This window comes from Thalassophryne amazonica, chromosome 10, assembly GCF_902500255.1.
Source record: "Thalassophryne amazonica chromosome 10, fThaAma1.1, whole genome shotgun sequence".
Taxonomy (NCBI): Eukaryota; Metazoa; Chordata; class Actinopteri; order Batrachoidiformes; family Batrachoididae; genus Thalassophryne; species Thalassophryne amazonica.
The window spans coordinates 11084021-11110090 of NC_047112.1; positions in this window are offsets into that span (position 1 = coordinate 11084021).

Consider the following 26070-nt stretch of genomic DNA (forward strand, 5'->3'; position numbering starts at 1 on the left):
TTCTTGAGTCACAGAAATTCAGCAAAAACATAAATTCTGTATTGTCAGAAAACCTGGGAATTTTTATTGTTTTGAAACCACATGAATAAGGTACATAATAATTTTTAAAAATTAACCATTTTCCCAGGCCTGGTTTAAACCACAGATTTTATATAAAATGGACAAAACCTTTATGACATAAACCACAGGTTTTCTGAACAGCAGGTTTCAGGTTCATATGTTGCCATCTTGGCAGTACCCGACTCCGCCAACTCATGACCAACCCATAATTCGGGAAAGGTGCAGAGAGTGGGCAAGACTGTAGTAACCTGAACGAAGCTGGAACACAGCCAACTATTTTGAAATTCCAAGCTAGTTAAGACAAGATAATCTTGGTTCAGGTGTTTGGTTAGCAGTTTCTTTTTGCATTTAGCCATCTGTTATTTTTATAACGATAGCTAGGTTGTGGGTATTAAAAATTATGACTGGCATATTGCCTGAAAATTTTATATGACTTTATTTTATATATCTTTGATGATCCATTAGTACAATTAATTGCACATCAAGCCAAATGATCTCTGTTTTTTCTGGACATTTTATTACTAAAATCTAACGTGGTTGAGGCCACAGCAGCGAGCAGCCACTGCTGGCGGAGCCGTGTGTCATCTGACATCAAATCAAATCAAATCAATTTTATTTATATAGCACCAAATCACAACAACAGTTGCCCCAAGGTGCTTTATATTACAAGGCAAAAGCCATACAATAATCACAGAAAAACCCCAACGGTCAAAACGACCCCCTATGAGCAAGCACTTGGCGACAGTGGGAAGGAAGAACTCCCTTTTAACAGGAAGAAACCTCCAGCAGGACCAGGCTCAGGGAGGGGCAGTCTTCTGCTGGGACTGGTTGGGGCTGAGGGGAGAGAATCAGGAAAAAGACATGCTGTGGAAGAGAGCAGAGATCAATCACTAATGACTAAATGCAGAGTGGTACATACAGAGCAAAAAGAGAAAGAAACACTCAGTGCATCATGGAAACCCCCCACCAGTCTAAGTCTATAGCAGCATAACTAAGGGATGGTTCAGGGTCACCCGATCCAGCCCTAACTATAAGCTTTAGCAAAAAGGAAAGTTTTAAGCTTAATCTTAAAAGTAGAGAGGGTGTCTGTCTCCCTAATGCGAATTGGGAGCTGGTTCCACAGGAGAGGAGCCTGAAAGCTGAAGGCTCTGCCTCCCATTCTACTCTTAAAAACCCTAGGAACTACAAGTAAGCCTGCAGTCTGAGAGCGACGTGCTATATTGGGGTGATATGGTACTAAGAGGTCCCTAAGATAATCAATCAATCAATCAACTTTTTTTCTTATATAGCGCCAAATCACAACAAACAGTTGCCCCAAGGCGCTCCATATTGTAAGGCAAGGCCATACAATAATTATGAAAAACCCCAACGGTCAAAACGACCCCTTATGAGCAAGCACTTGGCCACAGTGGGAAGGAAAAACTCCCTTTTAACAGGAAGAAACCTCCAGCAGAACCAGGCTCAGGGAGGGGCAGTCTTCTACTGAGACTGGTTGGGGCTGAGGGAAAGAACCAGGAAAAAGACATGCCGAGAAGGTGGGCAGAGATCGATCACTAATGATTAAATGCAGAGTGATGCATACGGAGCAAAAAGAGAAAGAAACAGTGCATCATGGGAACCCCCCCACAGTCTAAGTCTACGTCTAAAGCAACATAACCAAGGGATGGTCCAGGGTCACCCGATCCAGCCCTAACTATAAGCCTTAGCGAAAAGGAAAGTTTTAAGCCTAATCTTAAAAGTAGAGAGGGTATCTGTCTCCCTGATCTGAATTGGGAGCTGGTTCCACAGGAGAGGAGCCTGAAAGCTGAAGGCTCTGCCTCCCATTCTACTCTTACAAACCCTAGGAACTACAAGTAAGCCCGCAGTCTGAGAGCGAAGCGCTCTAATGGGGTAATATGGTACTACGAGGTCCCTAAGATAAGATGGGACCTGATTATTCAAAACCTTATAAGTAAGAAGAAGAATTTTAAATTCTATTCTAGAATTAACAGGAAGCCAATGAAGAGAGGCCAACACGGGTGAGATATGCTCTCTCCTGCTAGTCCCCGTCAGTACTCTAGCTGCAGCATTCTGAACCAACTGAAGGCTTTTTAGGGAACTTTTAGGACAACCTGATAATAATGAATTACAATAGTCCAGCCTAGAGGAAATAAATGCAGATAAGATGGGACCTGATTATTCAAAACCTTATAAGTAAGAAGAAGAATTTTAAATTCTATTCTAGAATTAACAGGAAGCCAATTAAGAGAGGCCAATATGGGTGAAATATGCTCCGTCCGTACTCTAGCTGAAGCATTTTGAATGAACTGAAGGCTTTTCAGGGAACTTTTAGGACAACCTGATAATAATGAATTACAATAGTCCAGCCTAGAGGAAATAAATGCATGAATTAGTTTTTCAGCATCACTCTGAGACAAGACCTTTCTAATTTTAGAGATATTGCGCAAATGCAAAAAAGCAGTCCTACATATTTGTTTAATATGCGCATTGAATGACATATCCTGATCAAAAATGACTCCAAGATTTCTCACAGTATTACTAGAGGTCAGGGTAATGCCATCCAGAGTAAGGATCTGGTTAGACACCATGTTTCTAAGATTTGTGGGGCCAAGTACAATAACTTCAGTTTTATCTGAGTTTAAAAGCAGGAAATTAGAGGTCATCCATGTCTTTATGTCTGTAAGACAATCCTGCAGTTTAGCTAATTGGTGTGTGTCCTCTGGCTTCATGGATAGATAAAGCTGGGTATCATCTGCGTAACAATGAAAATTTAAGCAATGCTGTCTAATAATACTGCCTAAGGGAAGGATGTATAAAGTGAATAAAATTGGTCCCAGCACAGAACCTTGTGGAACTCCATAATTAACCTTAGTCTGTGAAGAAGATTCCCCATTTACATGAACAAATTGTAATCTATTAGATAAATATGATTCAAACCACCGCAGCGCAGTACCTTTAATATCTATGGCATGCCCTAATCTCTGTAATAAAATTTTATGGTCAATAGTATCAAAAGCAGCACTGAGGTCTAACAGAACAAGCACAGAGATGAGTCCACTGTCTGAGGCCATAAGAAGATCATTTGTAACCTTCACTAATGCTGTTTCTGTACTATGATGAATTCTAAACCCTGACTGCAACTCTTCAAATAGACCATTCCTCTGCAGATGATCAGTTAGCTGTTTTACAACTACCCTTTCAAGAATTTTTGAGAGAAAAGGAAGGTTGGAGATTGGCCTATAATTAGCTAAGATAACTGGGTCAAGTGATGGCTTTTGAAGTAATGGTTTAATTACTGCCACCTTAAAAGCCTGTGGTACATAGCCAACTAATAAAGATAGATTGATCATATTTAAGATTGAAGCATTAATTAATGGTAGGGCTTCCTTGACCAGCCTGGTAGGAAAGGGGTCTAATAGACATGTTGATGGTTTGGAGGAAGTGAGAAATGAAAATAACTCAGACAGAACAATCGGAGAGAAAGAGTCTAACCAAATACCATCATTACTGAAACCAACCAAAGATAATGATATGTCTTTGGGATGGTTATGAGTAATTCTTTCTCTAATATTTAAAATTTTATTAACAAAGAAAGTCATGAAGTCATTACTAGTTAAAGTTAAAGGAATACTCGGCTCAATAGAGCTCTGACTCTTTGTCAGACTGGCTACATTGCTGAAAAGAAACCTGGGGTTGTTCTTATTTTCTTCAATTAGTGATGAGTAGTAAGATGTCCTAGCTTTATGGAGGGCTTTTTATAGAGCATCAGACTCTTTTTCCAGGCTAAGTGAAGATCTTCTAAATTAGTGAGATGCCATTTCCTCTCCAACTTACGGGTTATCTGCTTTAAGCTGCGAGTTTGTGAGTTATACCACGGAGTCAGGCACTTCTGATTTAAGGCTCTCTTTTTCAGAGGAGCTACAGCATCCAAGGTTGTGCTCAATGAGGATGTAAAACTATTGACGAGATAATCTATCTCACTCACAGAGTTTAGGTAGCTACTCTGCACTGTGTTGGTATATGGCATTGGAGAACATAACAAAGAAGGAATCATATCCTTAAACCTAGTTACAGTGCTTTCCGAAAGACTTCTACTGTAATGAAACTTATTCCCCACTGCAGGGTAGTCCATCAGGGTAAATGTAAATGTTATTAAAAAATGATCAGACAGAAGGGAGTTTTCAGGGAATACTGTTAAGTCTTCAATTTCCATACCATAAGTCAAAACAACATCTAAAGTATGATTAAAGTGGTGGGTGGACTCATTTACATTTTGAGCAAAGCCAATTGAGTCTAATAATAGATTAAATGCAATGTTGAGGCTGTCATCCTCAGCATCTATGTGGATGTTAAAATCACCCACTATAATTATCTTATCTGAGCTAAGCACTAAGTCAGACAAAAGGTCTGAAAATTCACAGAGAAACTCACAGTAATGACCAGGTGGACGATAGATAACAACAAATAAAACTGTTTTTTGGGACTTCCAATTTGGATGGACAAGACTAAGAGTCAAACTTTCAAATGAATTAAAGCTCTGTCTGGGTTTTTGATTCATTAATAAGCTGGAGTGGAAGATTGCTGCTAATCCTCCCCCTCGGCCCATGCTAAGAGCATTCTGGCAGTTAGTGTGACTCGGGGGTGTTGACTCATTTAAACTAAAATATTCATCCTGCTGTAACCACATTTCTGTAAGGCAGAATAAATCAATATGTTGATCAATTATTATATCATTTACTAACAGGGACTTAGAAGAGAGAGACCTAATGTTTAATAGACCACATTTAACTGTTTTAGTCTGTGGTGCAGTTGAAGGTGCTATATTATTTTTTCTTTTTGAATTTTTATGCTTAAATAGATTTTTACTGGTTGTGTGTGGTCTGGTAGCAGGCACCATCTCTACGGGGATGGGGTATTGGGGGGATGGCAGGGGGAGAGAAGCTGCAGAGAGGTGTGTAAGACTACAACTCTGCTTAATGGTCCCAGCCCTGGATAGTCACGGTTTGGAGGGTTTAATAAAATTGGCCAGATTTCTAGAAATGAGAGCTGCTCCATCCAAAGTGGGATGGATGTTGTCTCGCCTAACAAGAACAGGTTTTCCCCAGAAGCTTTGCCAATTATCTATGAAACCCACCTCATTTTTTGGACACCACTCAGACAGCCAGCAGTTCAAGGAGAACATGCGGCTAAATATGTCACTCCCGGTCCAATTGGGGAGGGGCCCAGAGAAAACTACAGAGTCCGACATTGTTTTTGCAAAGTTACACACCAATTCAATGTTTATTGACTGGCGTAACCGGGTGTCATTACTGCCGACGTGAATTACAATCTTACCAAATTTACGCTTAGCCTTAGCCAGCAGTTTCAAATTTCCTTCAATGTCGCCTGCTCTGGCCCCTGGAAGACAATTGACTATGGTTGCTGGTGTCACTAACTTCACATTTCTCAAAACAGAGTTGCCAAAAACCAGAGTTTGTTCCTCGGCGGGTGTGTCGCCGAGTGGGGAAAAACAGTTAGAGATGTGAACGGGTTGGTGGTGTACAGGGGGCTTCTGTTTAGGGCTACGCTTCCTCCTCACAGTCACCCAGTCGGCCTGCTTTTCCGGCTGCTCGGGATCCGCTGGGGGGCAGCTAACGGCGGCTAAACTACCTTGGTCCGCACCGACTACAGGGGCCTGGCTAGCTGTAGGATTTTCCAAGGTGCGGAGCCGAGTCTCCAATTCGCCCAGCCTGGTCTCCAAAGCTACGAATAAGCTACACTTATTACAAGTACCATTACTGCTAAAGGAGGCCGAGGAATAACTAAACATTTCACACCCAGAGCAGAGAAGTGCGGGAGAGACAGGACAAGCCGCCATGCTAAACTGGCTAAGAGCTAGTAGCTGCGCTAAGCTAGCGGATTCCTAAAAACACACAAAGTGAACAATGTGTAAATAATTTAGAGGTGAATTCAGCAGAGGGAGTGCTTTAGTTAAGGCACGTGAAGATTACACTGTGAAACAAATCGTTATCTAGTTATCTAGATCAATCTAACTACGCAGATTAAACAGCTAACAGATACAGCAAAACACCGCTGTGCTCCGGAACAGGAAGTGATACAATACCGCAGTGAGAGCCAACCACCAGTAGAGGCAGTAGACATATGGCCATCAGTGTCATACTACAGGACATACTAGCTGTCATTAAACCTGTCTGGTATTCATATTTATATTTGCAAACTGTTTTTCTTTTTTAGTTTCACTTTTGATACTCTGTGAGCTAGTATGCAATGCTGCTGGAACCTCAATTTCTCCCAAGGGGTCAATAAAGTCTAATCTAATGTAATTATTGATAAATTTCTGGTTTAAAATAGCTTAAATTGAGGGGTTTATATATATATATATATATATATATATATATATATATATATATACTGCTCCACAGTGTACATACCATGGCAGAAGTTATGCTTTTTTGGCCATTTTTAAGAGAATATAAATGACAACACAAAAACTTTTTTTTCAGTCATGGTTAGTGGCTGGGTGAAGCCATTTATTGTCAAACAACTGTTTCCTCTTTTTAAATCAAAATGACAAGAGAACTACCCAAATGAACCTGATCAAAAGTTTACATACCCTTGTTCTTAATACTGTGTATTGCCCCCTTTAACATCAATGACAGCTTGGAGTCTTTTGTGGTAGTTTGTGGACGAGGCTCTCTGATGGTAAAACTGCCACTGAATATGTTTCGGACTTTATTTACATCAATTACAAAGAAATACAAACAATATGGCACTTTATGGTAAATCTGCATGGAGACAGTTCTCAAAAACTGAGTGACTGTGCAAGAAGGAGAAGAGTGAGAAAAGCCACCAAGACACCCAGACAACCCAGAAGAAGTTACATGGCTGTGCATTTTGTATCACCAGTTATCCATCTTCATGATGAAGTAGTATAGAGGAGGATTTTCTTAAAAAGAAGACCTGGAAGTTTAGCTACAAATTGCCAGAAGGTACATCTGAGATGCAAGCCTGGATTTGATCTGTTTTGGTGAAAGAAAATCCTTCTCTGCTCTACTCCACTATTAAGCTAAGAGTAGTGATACAAAATGCAAAGCTTGCACTGTGCACAATCCCCCCCCCCCCCCCCCAAAAAAAAAAAGTTTTGTGTTGTCATTCATATTCTCTTAAAAATGGCCAAAAAAGCAAAAATCCTGTCAGGGTATGTAAAAGTTTGAGCACAGGTGTGCCTTAGACTGTCCACAATAAAAGGCCACTCTGAAAGGTGCCACAGATGTCGCAAGATTTGAGGGAGTGTGCAATTGGCATGCTGACAGCAGGAATGTCAACCAGAGCTGTTGCTCGTGTATTGAATGTTCATTTCTCTACCATAAGCCGTCTCCAAAGGCATTCTTCGTAACCGAATTGAGTGAGCAAATGCTCACATTCGCTGGCATTTGGCACGTTGGAGAGGGGTTCTCTTCACGGATGAATCCCGGTTCACACTGTCCAGGGCAGATGGCAGACAGCGTGTGTGGCGTCGTGTGGGTGAGCGGTTTTCTGATGTCAGTGTTGTGGATCGAGTGGCCCATGGTGGCGGTGGGGTTATGGTATGGGCAGGCGTCTGTTATGAACGAAGAACACAGGTGCATTTTATTGATGGCATTTTGAATGCACAGAGATACCGTGACGAGATCCTGAGGCTCATTGTTTTGCCATCCAAGAACATCACCTCATGTTGCAGCAGGATAATGCACGGCCCCATGTTGCAAGGATCTGTACACAATTCTTGGAAGCTGAAAATGTCCCAGTTCTTGCATGGCCGGCGTACTCACCAGACATGTCACCCATTGAGCATGTTTGGGATGCTCTGGACCGGCGTATACGACAGCGTGTACCAGTTCCTGCCAACATCCAGCAACTTCGCACAGCCATTGAAGAGGAGTGGACCAACATCCCACAGGCCACAATTGACAACCTGATCAACTCTATGCGAAGGAGATGTGTTGCACTGCATGAGGCAAATGGTGGTCACACCAGATACTGACTGGTATCCCCCCCCAATAAAACAAAACTGCACCTTTGAGAGTGGCCTTTTATTGTGGGCAGTCTAAGGCACACCTGTGCACTAATCATGGTGTCTAATCAGCATCTTGGTATGGCACACCTGTGAGGTGGGATGGATTATCTTAGCAAAGGAGAAGTGCTCACTATCACAGATTTAGACTGGTTTGTGAACAATATTTGAGGGAAATAGTGATATTGTGTATGTGGAAAAAGTTTTAGATCTTTGAGTTCATCTCATACAAAATGGGAGCAAAACCAAAAGTGTTGCGTTTATATTTTTGTTGAGTGTATATATATATATATATATATATATATATATATATATATATATATATATATATATATATATATATATATATATATACACACACACACACACACACACACTACAGTTAGGAAAATGAGTATTTGAACACCCTGCAATTTTGCAAGTTCTCCCACTTAGAAATCATGGAGGGGTCTGAAATTTTCATCTTAGGTGCATGTCCACTGTGAGAGACATAATCCAAAAAAAAAAAAAAAAAAATCCGGAAATCACAATGTACGATTTTTTTAAATAATTTATTAGCATATAGCTCAAACTCCGTGTTTCTCAGCGACAGCCCAGTAACCTGATTGATCTAGAGAAGATCTGTTTGGAGGAGTGGACCAAAATCCCTGCTGCAGTGTGTGCAAACCTGGTGCACCTAAGATGGAAATTTCAGACCCCTCCATGATTTCTAAGTGGGAGAACATGCAAAATCGCAGGGTGTTCAAATACTTATATATATATTTATTCACTCCTGTATAGTTTGACAAAACTTGTTTTGCTCTAAAGGTGGAGCTTCCTAAGTTGATTGATTTTCTTTTAGAGTCAGCCTCAAGTGGCCATTCAAAGAATTTCAGATGCATTGCAGGTTAACATATAAATTATCTTTTTTTCCCATAAAATTCTTACTAATTGTAGTTACTAATCATAGAGAAAATGTTTTGTTGTTGCCTTAGTTGTAGAATATTTGTAGAACAGAGTGTTTATGAACTTTTCTGTTTTCTTCTCATATGTGTTCCCTTCCTCTGCAGCTCTTCACCTGCTCTCCCTCATCAGCTCTTTTCATTTGTCTCTCCTTCTCCTCGGCTCGGTTCTAAGTGATCCACCCATTTTGGTGTCCTCTCAGCCTCACTAAACAGAGTCCCACATTATCGCCCCCCTGCTTTTATTGAGGTAGCTGGCCTGTCAGCCTCGAGCCTTAGTTAATCACTCACACAGTCGGCCAGCTCGCTGGTTGCTCCCTGGACACTAATAGCGAGACAAGCAGAGAGCAAACGAAGGGAGGGGAGGCGGGTTGGACTCATTAGGAATACAGGTATTTAAGGAAATGGTCCATTTCAAATCAAAAGACAATTTGTCTGCTGCTGAAGTAAAGACTTTTTGTCAGACAGCCTGGAGTTATATTTGGTTAGTGAATGGGGTCCAGTTGTGGGTCTACTGACGCTAGGTCTGGCCTGTTGTTGACATTATCAATTTGAGATGTGATAAATACTTCCTGTGTTTGGATGGCATATTTAATTCCCAAAAGACAGGTTCAGTTTGCTACCCGAAGGTGAATTTTTATGCTGACTGTGTTGCTAGTGCACAGACTGGGCAGCATTCGATAAAGTTGAAATATGTCCTCCATTTGCACAATGACATTCCGTCAAATAAAATAAGCATCAGTGTCAAGGTCTCAGAGGTGATCAATGCCTTTCAACAAACACCTCATAGGCCATTGTGTGTTTGCATGATTGAGTCGATATGCAAATAAAGCCATTCTTGAAACAGGCAAATAAAACAAGGTGAGTGACAATACTTTTGATCTGGTAATGGCTGGTTAACACGTGTCTACACAAGTACATTGTTGAGATGATTTTTGATCCTACATTGTCCTTTGTCCTATACATTAGAGATATTATGACTGCTTTCTTCTACCTGCAAAGCACAGCGAAGATCCATCCCATCCTGTCTATGGCTGATGCAGAGACCGTCATCCATGCATTTGATTCTTCTAGATTTGACTACTGCAATGTCCTATTTTCTGTTCTATTTACCGCGGCCCATCATTAGTGGTCTCCAACTGGTTCAAAACAATGCTGCCAGACTCTTGCCAGGAGGGAGGATGTTTTATGTTAACATCCATAAAATTTCTTATAAAACACTTCCAAATCTACCAAATGTTGCTGATAGCATCTGATCCGTTAATTTTCTCCCCCTCAGGGGTTGGAATTCTAAATTTTTTCCAGATACCATTTTGATCATACAGTACATCTGGAAAGAATTCACTTTTGCCAATATTTTGTTATGTTACAGCCTTATTCCAAAACTGATGAAATTATTTTTCCCCTCACAATATCCCATAATGACATGAAGTTTTTTTTGTTGTTGTTTGTTTTGTTTTTAGCAAATTTATTAAAATTAAAAAGCTAAGAAATCACACGTTCACTTCCTTTGTTCAATACTTTGTTGATGCACCTTTGGCAGCAATTTCAGCCTCAGGTCTTCATGAATATGATGCCAAAAGCTTGGCACATCTATCTTATAATCCAATAGCTTCCCTGTACACTGCCAACATATTCTCATAATGCATTTCCAATATGGTACACAAACTTAAGTATTGCATTTTGTGTGAATTCCCACAAATTCTGGCATGCATGGCTGCACATGCATCACACTTAACTTTCAGAAACACACTTTTATTCTAGTTAGGGTTATGATTAGGTTTTGGGCTAGAATGACAATAATAAAAATGTAAAATATGACTTACCGGTGTTATTTTTACTCTGATCATCTGCCATCTTAGTGGGGGTTTGTGTCGCCACTGCCTCCTTGATAAAGTACATGGGATATGTAGGATAGTCACAAGAATGAAACAATAAATAAAAAAGTGGAATGACATATGAATTTTTGTGCAACAACTTTTTGCACATTTTTTTTTTTTTTTTTTTCCATGAGAATGGTGTCATTGCTGACTGGTTGCTATTGCAGGACAACAAGGTTGACTTGAAAACAACCATTTTCATGAAATGGAAGTCAAGGGAACATAATGCATTCTGCAACTTCACCCCTGGATGTCACTAAATTATACACACTGTAGCCTTAAGTGTCACATGGTCTCTCTCTCTAGTTTTGGCTTTGTGTGTACTTTTGATGACTTTTCATACATTTATGGTGACATCTGAACAAACATAAAATATATTAAATTACCCTCCTTATTGTCTTTGCCCACCGGCGGACTCTCTACAGTCCACTAAACTCAACCCAAGAATGATATAAATTGATAAAATCCTTGCTGACTCAGGTCAAACACACACATACACACTGGTTGGTGTTATGTTGCACGGAGCCGATGCCAAGTCCACCCTGTGAGGTTTGGATGCTCTCTGTCTATTATCAATTAAGGGGGCAAGGAGGATTTGCTTCACAAAGCATGCGGTGCATACTGGCTGCAGAGAGAGTGGACCTGTCACCGCGCTGACATTCCTGCTATTAGAAGAACATTCTCAGGTGCAGTGGCTGGCAGTCTCCAGTGTTTACCAGAGAGCATCATTAGCCTGGCATCTCTCAGCCTTAAAATGTCATACATCCACAGTAATGAAGCGTGAGAGCACGCACTATTCCCAAACTTCCTCGTCGCAGTGCCCACATTAATCCAAATGCTCAAACCCTGCAACTCGAGTCCCTCCACTCATTAACAGTGGCACATATCAAGATAAGAATAATAAGGGAGTGCCTGCAAGTCAGGACATATATTAAAAAAAAATAGTAGGAGGAGAGGAGAGAGAGAATGAATAAATCCTGTCATAAATGAGAAAGTACCCCTGAGACATGGCCTAGGCTTGGATGGCAAACACCACACATTCATATTTTTTGGACAGACTGACAGACTTTTCTTCTGGTGCCAATAACTCGTTCTCACTGATTTGTTTTGTTGGCTTATTTGACTTTCAAGCAAGGATACATGTGTATGTGTGCACATATAGACTAATTAGAATAATTAGGGACTAACTGCAGAACCTCTAGTTGCATTTAAAGGCTTACCAGTCACCACTATATCTAGTTGATTGAACAGCAGGTGTTTCAAGTCCTAACTTCACCTTCAAGACCCACGGAAGCATTGCTGTGTTATTCTCAACCACCTTTGATGGTTTACCCCATTTGGATTTTGGTAATTCCTGTCCATATTTAGTAAAGATATCCCAACACTCTGCAACATGGTTGTGTGGGAGTGTATTAACAGTGCATCCAGAAAGTATTCAAAGCAAGCCACTTTTTCTGCATTTTATTGTGTTACAGACTTATTCCAAAATGGAGTAAATTCCGTTTTCTCCCAAAATTCTACTCACAACACCCCATAATGACAACATAATTTTGTTTATTTTTGCAAATTTATTAAAAATAAAAAGCTAAGAAATTACGCCTACCTAAGTATTCACACTCTTTGCTCAATACTTTGTGATGCACCTTTGGCAGCAATTACAGCCTCATGTCTTCTTGACAATCATGGCACAAGCTTGGTGCACCTATCTTTGGGCAGTTTTCCCCTATTCCTCTTTGCAGTACCTCTCAAGCTCCATCAGGTTGGATGGGGAGCGTTGGTGCACAGCCATTTTCAGAAATCTTCAATCGGATTCAGGTCTGGGCTCTGGCTGGGCCACTCAAGGACATTCACAGAGTTGTCCTGAAGCCACTCCTTTGATATCTTGGCTATGTGCTTAGGGTCATTGTCCTGCTGAAAGATGAACCGTCGCACCAATCTGAGGTCAAGAGCACTCTGGAGCAGGTTTTTTATCCAGGATGTCTCTGTACATTGTTGCATTCATCTTTCCCTCAATCCTGACTAGTCTCCCAGTTCCTGCTGCTGAAAAACATTGCCAAAGCATGATGATGCCACCACCATGCTTCACTGTAGGGATGGTAACTGGTTTCCTCCAAACATGATGCCTGACATTCACACCAAAGAGTTCAATTATTGTCTCATCAGACCAGCAAATTTTGTTTGTCCTGGTCTGAGAGTCCTTCAAGTGCCTTTTGGCAAACTGTAGGCAGGCTGCTATATACCTTTTACTAAGGAGTGTCTTCCGTCTGGCCAGTCTACCATACAGGCCTGATTGGTGGGTTGCTGTAGAGATGGTTGTCAGTCAGCGAGGTGACCAAGAACCCAATGGTCACTCTGTCATAGCTCCAGCATTCCTCTGTGGAGAGAGGAGGAACATAAGGACCTTGGAGCAGACACAGTAAAATCAACAGCGTTAAATTAACACTGCCAGTGTTAGTTTTACACTGGTGATTTTACTATGTAGGACCCTACAACTGGGAAACAAAGATGCCTGGGAATAAAGCTCCCATTGTCATGATGCCATTATCTACCATAATGATCTGAGGAACACTGGGCCCTGGAAACACAGACTCTTGGGAATGTAGGGCCCTGGGAGTATATGGCACTGGGAATATAGGAGCTTTGAAACATAGAGCACATTGAACATAGAGCCCTGGGAACATAGGGACAACCCCATTTTTGCCTCATCTTTGCATAGCCTGTAATTCAGTACCCTGGATTTCAGACCATTACAGATAAATAAGACATCTACAGTAAAATTTAAATTCGTGAGCTGTGTTCCTTGTTGGGAAAGTGTAAGTACACGGACCCACAACAGGGGGCGCAAATGAACGGACAATGGAATAGATCAAATAACAACACTTTACTGTTGTGAATGTGCACAACAAATACAACCGATTACAACAATGGACAAAAATCAATTCACAAAGATGTCGTGTGGGCAGGCTCGAAGATAGGAGACGCCTCTCCAAAGTAGAACCGGAACCACACGGTTTCCTCCGCCACCAGACCCCGGGAATACTGGAGCCGCCAAGTCCCGAACTCCCAGGTGGCCACTGCCTCCGCGTGTCGGACCTGGTACTGCTGGCGAGGAACAAAGAACAATTAAATGAGGGCGCGTTTGCACCCAGGAATCCGAACGGTAGGAAAGCTACCTCCACCTCTCGTTGGAAAAAGGAAACAGAATATCTGCTGTCCAACACACACAAGCAACAGATATTCACAGTCAGCTGAGAACGTTACCTTCTAGGTAGAAACGATATCTCGGCAAAGAGGTGGAGATGACGTTCTGCTGTTATACCGATGCTGATCCGATGAGTGGTGACAGCTGTCATAGGTGATGAGTGTCAGCTGTCACCCCGGCTGCTCCTGTGAGGCGGCAGCGCCCTCTGGTGCCTGGAGCCCGCACTCCAGGCAGGGTGCCCTCTGGTGGTGGTGGGCCAGCAGTACCTCCTCTTCAGCGGCCCACACAACAGGACCCCCCCCTCAACGGGCGCCTCCTGGCGCCCGACCAGGCTTGTCCGGGTGGCGGCGGTAGAAGTCGGCCAGGAGGGCCGGGTCCAGGATAAAGTTCCTCTTCACCCAGGAGCGTTCTTCAGGTCCGTACCCCTCCCAGTCCACCAAATACTGGAAGCCCCGGCCCATCCTGCGGACATCTAAGAGCCGGCGCACAGTCCAAGCCGGCTCGCGTCGATGATCCGGGCAGGAGGTGGTGCCGGACCCGGAGTACAGAGGGGTGAGGTGTAATGGGGCTTGATCTGGGACACGTGGAAAACAGGATGGATCCGCAGTGAGGCCGGAAGCTGAAGCCTCACTGCGGCTGGACTGAGTACCTTGATGATTTTAAACGGACCGATATACCGGTCCTGCAGTTTAGGGGAGTCCACTTGAAGGGGAATGTCCTTAGTAGACAACCACACTGCCTGCCCAGGCCGGTACGTAGGGGCCGGGGTTCGCCGACGGTCTGCATGGGCCTTCGTCCTCATCCGGGCCCTCAGCATGGCAGAACGGGCGGCACCCCACACCCGACGGCACTTCCGTAGGTGGGCCTGGACCGAGGGCACACCGACCTCTCCCTCAACCACCGGAAACAAAGGAGGTTGGTACCCCAGACATACCTCGAAAGGGGAGAGGCCGGTGGCTGACGACACCTGGCTGTTATGGGCATACTCGATCCAGGCCAGATGGGTACTCCAGGCCGCCGGGTGTGCGGCTGTCATGCAACGCAGGGCCTGCTCCACCTCCTGATTGGCCCGTTCTGCTTGCCCATTGGTCTTGGGATGATACCCGTATGAGAGACTCACCGTGGCCCCCAGTTCCCGGCAGAAGCTCCTCCAGACTTGCGAGGAGAACTGGGGACCGCGATCGGAGACGATGTCTGTTGGGATCCCATGCAGCCGGACGACGTGGTGAACCAGGAAGTCCGCTGTCTCCTGGGCCGTCGGGAGCTTCGGGAGGGCCACGAAGTGGGCCGCCTTGGAGAATCGGTCCACTATCATGAGGATGGTGGTGTTGCCCTGGGACGGCGGGAGGCCCGTGACAAAATCCAGGCCGATGTGGGACCAGGGGCGATGGGGCACGGGCAGCGGCTAGAGCAGTCCCGAAGCCTTGCGATGACCAGCCTTGCCCCTGGCGCAGGTGGTGCAGGCCTGGATATAATCCCGGACGTCGGCCTCTAGGGACGCCCACCAGAAGCGCTGCCGGACAACTGCCACGGTTCTTCGCACCCCTGGATGACAGGAGAGCTTAGAGACGTGACAGAAGTCCAGGACTGCAGCCCTAGCTTCTGGTGGGATGTATAGTCTGTTCTTCGGCCCAGTTCCAGGGTCCGGGCTTCATGCCAGGGCCTCCCGGACGGTTCTCTCTACGTCCCAGGTAAGGGTGGCCACGATAGTGGACTCCGGGATGATGGGTTCCGGTGGATCCGACAACTCCGCTTTGACTTCTTCTTCATGTACCCGGGACAAGGCATCCGATCTCTGGTTTTTGGTCCCGGGACGGTAGGTGATCCGGAAGTCAAAACGGCCGAAGAACAGTGACCAGCGGGCTTGCCTGGGGTTCAGCCGCTTGGCGGTCCTGATATACTCCAGGTTCCGATGGTCAGTGAAAACCGTGAATGGCACGGACGTTCCCTCCAACAGATGTCTCCACTCTTCAAGAGCCTCTTTCACCGCAAGGAATTCTCGATTGCCGACGTCATAGTTCCGTTCGGCCGGGGTCAACCTGCGGGAAAAATAGGCACACGGGTGAAGGACCTTATCGGTCTTCCCGCTCTGGGAAAGCACAGCTCCTATCCCTGAGTCCGAGGCGTCCACTTCAACCACTAACTGGCGACTAGGATCGGGCTGCACCAGAATGGGTGCAGACGAGAAGCGCCGTTTCAACTCCTTGAACGCGGCATCGCAACGATCCGACCAGGTGAAGGGGACTTTTGGTGAGGTCAGGGCTGTCAGGGGGCTAACTACCTGACTGTAGCCCTTAATGAACCTCCTGTAGAAATTAGCAAAGCCGAGGAACTGTTGCAGCTTCCTACGGCTAGTGGGTTGGGGCCAGTCTCTCACCGCCGCGACCTTGGCCGGATCAGGAGCGACGGAGTTAGGGGAGATGATAAACCCCAGGAAGGACAAAGAAGTGCGGTGAAACTCGCACTTCTCGCCCTTCACAAACAGCCGGTTCTCTAATAACCGCTGCAGGACCTGACGTACATGCCGGACATGGGTCTCAGGATCCGGAGAAAAGATGAGTATATCGTCCAGATATACAAAGACGAATCGGTGCAGGAAATCCCGCAAGACATCATTAACCAATGCTTGGAACGTCGCGGGGGGCGTTTGTAAGACCGAACGGCATGACCAGGTACTCAAAGTGACCTAACGGGGTATTAAATGCCGTCTTCCACTCGTCTCCCTTCCGGATCCGAACCAGGTGATACGCATTCCTGAGATCGAGCTTGGTGAACATTTGGGCTCCATGCAGGGGCGTGAACACAGAATCCAGCAAGGGCAATGGGTATCGGTTACGAACCGTGATTTCGTTCAGCCCCCTGTAATCAATGCATGGACGTAGTCCGCCATCTTTTTTTCCCACGAAAAAGAAACCTGCACCCATCGGGGAAGTGGAATTCCAGATCAACCCGGCAGCTAAAGAGTCCTGGATGTAGGTCTCCATTGATTCGCGCTCAGGTCGTGAGAGGTTGTACAGCCTGCTGGACGGGAACTCAACGCCTGGAACCAAATCAATGGCACAATCGTACGGACGGTGGGGGGGGAAGGGTGAGCGCCAGATCCTTACTGAACACATCCCCAAGGTCATGGTACTCCACCGGCACCATCCCTAGATTGGGCGGGACTCTGACCTCCTCCTTAGCCTGGGAACCGGGAGGAACCGAGGAACCTAAGCATACCCGATGGCAGGTCTCGCTCCACTGAACCACTACCCCGGACGGCCAATCGATCCGGGGATTGTGTTTTAACATCCAGGGGAACCCTAAAACCCACACGGGAGGGTAGCAGGAGTCACAAAAAACTCGATCTCCTCCCAGTGATTTCCTGACACCACCAGAGTTACTGGAGGTGTCTTATGTGTGATTGGAGGGAGTAGGGAGCCATCTAGTGCCCGCACCTGCACCGGCGAGGTAAGCACCACCAGAGGGAGCCCTATCTCCCTGGCCCATCTGCTGTCTAACAGATTCCCTTCAGAGCCCGTGTCCACCAGTGCTGGGGCCTTCAGGGTTAAATCCTCATAAAGGATTGTAACTGGGAGTCGTGTGGGAATGTGGGTGTGTCCCACGTGAATGTCTTGGCCCACCCCTAGCCCAGTTTCTAGGGGCGGGCGTTGGTGTTTAACCGCTCGGGGCAGTCTCTTACCTGATGCTCTATCGAGCCACAAACAAAGCACGCTCCGCGGGCCAGCCTCCTCTGTCTATCTGGTGCCCTAAATGTGGCCCTGCTCGTGTCCATAGCTTCGTCAGCAGGGGGAGCTGTAACCACACGGAGCGTAGGGGCCGTGGAGCGTGGGGAGGGCGGAACGCGGTCGGAACCGGAAGGGAGAGGGACGGCACGTGCCCGGCCACGCCCTTCATCTTGTTCCCGACGACGTTCTTCTAACCGATTGTCTAATCGTATAACAAGATCAATAAGCCCATCTAAATCCCGCGGTTCGTCCTTAGCCACCAGGTGCTCCTTTAGAACCAACGACAGTCCGTTTATAAAGGCGGCGCGGAGGGCAGTGCTATTCCAGCCGGACCTCGCAGCCGCGATGCGAAAGTCGACTGCATAGGCAGCTGCGCTCCGACGCCCCTGTCTCATTGACAGCAGCACGGCTGAAGCGATCTCTCCTCTATTTGGGTGATCGAACACTGTTCTGAACTCCCTCACAAACCCATCATATGTCTGAAGGAGCCGTGAATTCTGCTCCCAGAGCGCTGTAGCCCAAGCGCATGCCTCACCGCGAAGCAGGTTTATTACATAAGCTATCTTGCTAGCCTCAGTCGCGTACATGACAGGACGTTGTGCGAAGACGAGCGAACACTGCATAAGGAAATCCACGCACGTCTCCACACAACCTCCGTACGGCTCTGGAGGGCTTATGTATGCTTCCGGGGAAGGTGGGAGGGGTCGTTGAACGACCTGTGGAACGTCACTGTTATGCACAGGGTCGACAGGAGGGAGAGCCGCAGCAGCGCCCTGAGGGCGCGCTTCCACCTGTGCGGCGAGAGCCTCCACCCTGCGGTTAAGGAGGACGTTCTGCTCGGTTATTAAATCCAACCGAGCCGTGAAAGCGGTGAGGATCCGCTGCAACTCACCGATCATTCCTCCTGCGGACGCCTGTGCGCCCTGTTCTTCCATTGGCCGTTCAACAGCCGGTTGACGCCCCTCGGGATCCATGACGCTGGCCGAGATATCCTGTTGGGAAAGTGTAAGTACACGGACCCACAACAGGGGGCGCAAATGAACGGACAATGGAATAGATCAAATAACAACACTTTACTGTTGTGAATGTGCACAACAAATACAACCGATTACAACAATGGACAAAAATCAATTCACAAAGGTGTCGTGTGGGGAGGCTCGAAGATAGGAGACGCCTCTCCAAAGTAGAACCGGAACCACACGGTTTCCTCCGCCACCAGACCCCGGGAATACTGGAGCCGCCAAGTCCCAAACTCCCAGGTGGCCACTGCCTCCGCGTGTCGGACCTGGTACTGCTGGCGAGGAACAAAGAACAATTAAATGAGGGCGCGTTTGCACCCAGGAATCCGAACGGTAGGAAAGCTACCTCCACCTCTCGTTGGAAAAAGGAAACAGAATATCTGCTGTCCCACACACACAAGCAACAGATATTCACAGTCAGCTGAGAACGTTACCTTCTAGGTAGAAACGATATCTCGGCAAAGAGGTGGAGATGACGTTCTGCTGTTATACCGATGCTGATCCGATGAGTGGTGACAGCTGTCATAGGTGATGAGTGTCAGCTGTCACCCCGGCTGCTCCTGTGAGGCGGCAGCGCCCTCTGGTGCCTGGAGCCCGCACTCCAGGCAGGGTGCCCTCTGGTGGTGGTGGGCCAGCAGTACCTCCTCTTCAGCGGCCCACACAACATTCCTCTGAGGTCTGACAGAACTTCATGATCACAACTCAAAAGTGATGGACTTTGAGGCATGAGATAAAAATGTGACATCCAACACTCCACTCCATACCAACAGACAAAATTACCAATGAAGTCACTTGATGGGGCGTGTGGGTGAGGGGGTGAAGGATCTTGAAGACTGAAAAAGATGAGCAGTTGCTTTGGTATAAACTTGCAGAAACACACCTTTAGTTATGACATTTTAAACTCAGGGCAGGTTTCTTGTAGTTAAACCAAGTAGAAGCATTAAAACTGTTCCACGTGCTGCTCTACAGCACATTGGTTGGAGGATCGTGGCGATACGACCACTCAGGTAATTCATTGGGTTTTACGTTGTAAGAGGGTGATTAGACTCTGATTAGATATTCTTTGGTACTTATGTTCATGTGCATTTTCATTTGCAGCACAGTGCCTTACCGCAATAACATTCATCACCCTGACATTTTTACTATTTCTCATCATGGATCGCCCTCCCTTCATTACTGTTATTTGGCCACTGGACATTTATGGGCTGATGCTGGAGGCTCAGAAATTAACTGTGTAGGCAAATCCAAAAAGTTAGGATTTTTAAAAAGCATGTATAGGGCTTTGGATACCAAACTAATCAATACTGCAGTCGTGAAGTAGTACTTGTTGATTATTAAATGCTGTCAAAAACAAATAAATGCAGATATCATATTGTACATCTCCAGTGTAGTGGTAATGAAACTTGATGAAAATTGTGTGAGTGAGTGAGAGAAAGAAAATGATTTTTTTTTATTTGTATTTCTGAATTTTCAAATTTACTGATTATAAATGTATTGTTGTAATATATTGAAAAAATATGTCCTAAGATGTATTTGTCAATCTACACTCAACAAAAATATAAACGCAAGACTTTTGGTTTTGCTCCCATTTTGTATGAGATGAACTCAAAGATCTAAAACCTTTTCCACATACACAATATCACCATTTCCCTCAAATATTGCTCACAAACCAGTCTAAATCTGTGATAGTGAGCACTTCTCCTTTGCTGAGATAATTCATCCCACCTCACAGGTGTGCCTTAGACTGCCCACAATAAAAGGCCACTCTGAAAGGTGCAGTTTTATCACACAGCACAATGCCACAGATGTTGCAAGATTTGAGGGAGCGTGCAATTGGCATGCTGACAGCAGGAATGTCAACCAGAGCTGTTGCTCGTGTATTGAATGTTCATTTCTCTACCATAAGCCGTTTCCAAAGGCGTTTCAGAGAATTTTTCAGTACATCTAACCAGCCTCACAACCGCAGACCACGTGTAACCACACCAGCCCAGGACCTCCACATCCAGCATGTTCACCTCCAAGATCGTCTGAGACCAGCCACTCGGACAGCTGCTGAAACAATCGGTTTGCATAACCAAAGAATTTCTGTACAAACTGTCAGAAACCGTCTCAGGGAAGCTCATCTGCATGCTCGTCGTCCTCATCAGGGTCTCGACCTGACTCCAGTTCGTCATCGTAACCGACTTGAGTGGGCAAATGCTCACATTTGCTGGCGTTTGGCACGTTGGAGAGGTGTTCTCTTCACGGATGAATCCCGGTTCACACTGTTCAGGGCAAATGGCAGACAGCGTGTGTGGCGTCGTGTGGGTGAGCGGTTTTCTGATGTCAATGTTGTGGATCGAGTGGCCCATGGTGGCGGTGGGGTTATGGTATGGGCAGGCGTCTGTTATGGACGAAGAACACAGGTGCATTTTAATGATGGCATTTTGAATGCACAGAGATACCGTGACGAGATCCTGAGGCCCATTGTTGTGCCATACATCCAAGAACATCACCTCATGTTGCAGGAGGATAATGCACGGCCCCATGTTGCAAGGATCTGTACACAATTCTTGGAAGCTGAAAATGTCCCAGTTCTTGCATGGCCGGCATACTCACCGGACATGTCACCCATTGAGCATGTTTGGGATGCTCTGGACCGGCGTATACGACAGCGTGTACCAGTTCCTGCCAATATCCAGCAACTTCGCACAGCCATTGAAGAGGAGTGGACCAACATTCCACAGGCCACAATTGACAACCTGATCAACTCTATGCGAAGGAGATGTGTTGCACTGCATGAGGTAAATGGTGGTCACACCAGATACTGACTGGTATCCCCCCCCAATAAAACAAAACTGCACCTTTCAGAGTGGCCTTTTATTGTGGACAGTCTAAGGCACACCTGTGCACTAATCATGGTGTCTAATCAGCATCTTGATATGGCACACCTGTGAGGTGGGATGGATTATCTCAGCAAAGGACAAGTGCTCACTCTCACAGATTTAGACTGGTTTGTGAACAATATTTGAGGGAAATGGTGATATTGTGTATGTGGAAAAAGTTTTAGATCTTTGAGTTCATCTCATACAAAATGGGAGCAAAACCAAAAGTGTTGCGTTTATATTTTTGCTGAGTGTATAAATAGAAAATCACGACTATATCATCATTGCAAAATACTTGGGAAACATAAAATGCTGAGTTTTGAAAACATGGTTGTATTTTCAAACTTACGTCTGTTGTTCAAAATTATTAATAATATGGCTCCTCCACTGCTGAAAATGTTTGCTACATTGACCTCTGAACAGATGACCAGAACAAGGTCCACATGCCAGGGTCAGTGTGGCATCCCCAAAAGAAAGACTGCACTCAGCCAATCAGCTTTTTCCTTTAAAACTATAACTGAATGGAATAAATTACCGATAGAGTTAAAACTATTTAAAGACTACACAAAGTTTTGCATCGATTTAAAAAAACATTTAATAACGACTCAGACATGTCGCCATTAATGAACTGATGGGGAGGGGATGGGGGGTACGGGGTGTGTAGTTTATTTGTAATTAAATTTATGTAGACTCAGGTGATAGTGTTTTTTAATGGTTGATTAATATAGAATGTGTTTTAAATGTTTTTGCTATTGTGTATGTACATAGATTGTATTAATGTGTATATAGACTGCATTGTTACATACATATATACATACATATACACATATACATACGCATATACATCTGTGTAGTTAATCCAGCTATCCATTCGGAAGGGGAAGATGGCGCCAGCAGTGTGCACGGCGAAGCGTCTCTCAGCTCTCAGTTTTCTGTCACTGTTTCTTTTGCTTCTGTGGCAACGAAATGTTTTAGCTTTCATTGTGTATGATCGCCAGTTACTTTTAAGTATTCGTGATGATCATGAGAGATTTTTAAAGCAAGTATATTTTGATGATTTTACTTCATGCCCACTACCACCTTTTCTCTCTGCGGTGCCAGATTACCTGAGGCATGCACCCGCAGTTGTACCCCGGAAGAAACGACCGAGGAGACGGGGTAAACGAGGTGGAGTACTCGTGAGAGTAAGGGCTTACTTTCGGTCCCTTCATGGGCATAATTTTGAACTGCAATGCCGCTGTCTCTTTCTGGCAAACCAAGCCTCTCCGGTAACACGCTGGATTATTCCCGTCGCTTGTGACGGCACTGTTGTGGAGCAGTGCGCAACGGCGCTGGAGTACTTTCCTCGGCGACGTCGAGTTCCAGACCGCGGTGTGGATTTTACGAATCTTCGATTGTTTTCCCGAGAACTACGTTCACAGACGGCTGACGACTTCATCCTTCATCTATCTCTGATGAACACAATGTCTGTGAGCAATAAAACTTTCATTCTCAATGACTTTTTCACATCCCGGAAGCTGGATTTTATGCTTCTAACAGAGACATGGCTTCGGGCTGGTGAGTCCTTCGCCTTCTCGGAGCTACTTCCCCCGGGTTGCTCCTTCTTCAGCTCCCCTCGCACTACAGGCAAAGGCGGTGGTTTGGCGACAGTGTTTAAATCTGACTTTGTTTGCTGCCCGCTTCCCACTAAAGCCTATGCGAGCTTCGAGCTACAGCTCTTTGAAATCAGATTGGATATACCTGTTTTGTGCGCACTCATCTATCGCCCTGCCAAATTTAACAAAGATTTTATAAATGACTTTTCTGACTTTGTGGCAGGTATTGCTCTTAATCGTAACGCATTTTTAATTGCTGGGGATTTTAATATTCATGTTTGTTGTCCATCCAAGCCCTTGGTCAATGACTTTCTTAAAGTTGTGGACTCTTTTAATCTTAAGCAGGCAGTACATGTCTCGACCCACGACAAGGGTCATACTCTGGACCTTATCTTATTCAGTGGTCTAAATGTGAACGTCATAGAGATCTGTAACGCAGGCATATCGGACCATTTTCCTGTGTTTTTTTCTGTCGTGGTGTCCTCCACCATTAGGAAACAATGTGTTCCGGCGCGCCAGCGGCGCACTATCTGCCCCGCTACTGCACCACTCTTTTCTGCTGCGTTTCATGCTTCTGAACTCACGTCTTACGATTCTAATACAAATATTGATGAGTTGGTTAGCTTGTTCAATACTACGTGTTCAGAGATTCTCAACGTTGTCGCCCCTTTCACTAATCGGCGTGCAAAACGCTCAGAGCCATGGCACAATGACTTTACGCGCGCACGCAGACGGGAATGCCGCCGTGCAGAACGGAAATGGAAGAAAGATCAACTTCAAGTATCACTGGGGATTTTAAGACATTCACTTGCGAATTATCAAGATGCTGTTAAGACCGCAAAATCAGAGTATATGGCAAATATTGTGTCTACAAATCTTCACAAACCCCAGGTTCTTTTTAATGTTTTGAACAAGATTGTTAACCCTATTGATTCAACTGGTGCTGTTCCCTCTGTTTCTTTGTGTGAAAAATTTTGTCAATTTTTCAGTGACAAAATTTCACTCATTCGATCTTCTTTGCCAACTATCATCGCTGACCCCTGCATCATTCCTGAGTGCACAGCTGTTTTTAGTCAATTTGAGCCTATTTCTCTGTGTGAACTATCTAAACTGTTCAAAGTTTAAGGCCTTCAGACTGTACACTGGATTTCCTTCCTGCTAAGCTTTTGAAAGAGGTCCTTGATTCAGTTGGCCCTTGTATTTTACGGCTGATTAATGCTTCTCTGTCTTCAGGTGTCGTTCCTTGTTCCTTTAAACAGGCCATGATACAGCCCCTTTTAAAAAAAACATAATTTGGACCCTGCTATTTTTTCTAATTATAGACCCATTTCTAAGATGTCATTTTTATCTAAAATACTTGAAAAGGTGGTCTATACTCAACTACAGTCACACCTTACTGCATTTGACATAACTGAAAAGTTCCAGTCTGGTTTTAAACCTTTGCACAGCACTGAAACTGCTCTTTTAAAAGTTTTTAATGATCTTCTTTTAATCATGGACTCTGGCAGCTCAGCTGTGCTTGTGCTTTTGGATTTAACTGCAGCCTTTGACACTGTTGACCACCAGGTCTTATTATCTTGCCTTGAATCATGTGTTGGATTAAATGGCACAGTGCTCAATTGGTTTAAGTCCTATTTGACTGGTCGGTGCTTTTCTGTAAACCTTGGTCCCTTTGTGTCACAGAAATCCCCTTTGACTTGTGGCGTACCTCAGGGTTCAATTTTAGGGCCAATTCTATTTTTGCTGTATTTGCTTCCTCTAGGATCAATTTTTAAGAAATATAACATTCAGTTTCACTGCTTTGCTGATGATGTGTAGATTTATTTACCTCTGAACCTTAAAACAAACTCATCTGCCATCCTACAGACTTGCTTTCAAGAAGTCAAAGACTGGATTTCTTTAAACTTTTTGAATCTAAATGAAAGCAAAACAGAGATTGTGGTCTTTGGTGACCTTGACCTTTCTGTCCTTGGTTCACTCGCCTCCTACTGTCGTTCATCTGCTAAGACCCTTGGTGTTTTTATAGACAGCTCTTTTAAATTCGAGAAGCAGATCAACACAGTGGTCAAAACAAGCTTCTTCCAGCTTAGATTTTTAAGTAAAATCAAGCGTTACCTGCCCCCAAATCAGCTGGAACAGGTTGTGCACGCCTTGATCACGTCTCGTTTAGACTACTGCAATTCTTTGTATGTTGGTCTTAATCAGTCGTCTCTGCATCATCTCCAGATGGTGCAAAATGCAGCTGCGCGTCTGCTCACTGGAGCCAAATGGCACCAACACATTTCTCATGTTTTATTTTCGCTGCCTGTTGGTTGCCTGTTGCTTTTAGAATTGATTTTAAGATTTTGTTGCTTGTTTTTAAATCAATTCACGGTCAAGCCCCATTTTATTTATCTGATATGCTGTCATTGCACACTCCAGGAAGAGCTCTGCGCTCCGCGGACCAGAGTTTATTGGTCTGTCCCAGATCTAAGATAAGGACTAGGGGAGACAGAGCCTTTGCTGTTGCGGGGCCTAAGCTCTGGAACTCTCTGCCATTGAATGTCTGACTGGCTCCTTCAATTGACTCTTTTCAGACTCTTTTAAAGACATATCTTTTTGCACTGGCTTTTAATACAAGATGAGCTGAACACTGCCACATTTTTGTCTGTTTTGTTGATTTATTTTGTTTTTGTATTTAACTTGATATAATTTTAATTCCTTTTATTGTACAGCACTTTGGCTGTTG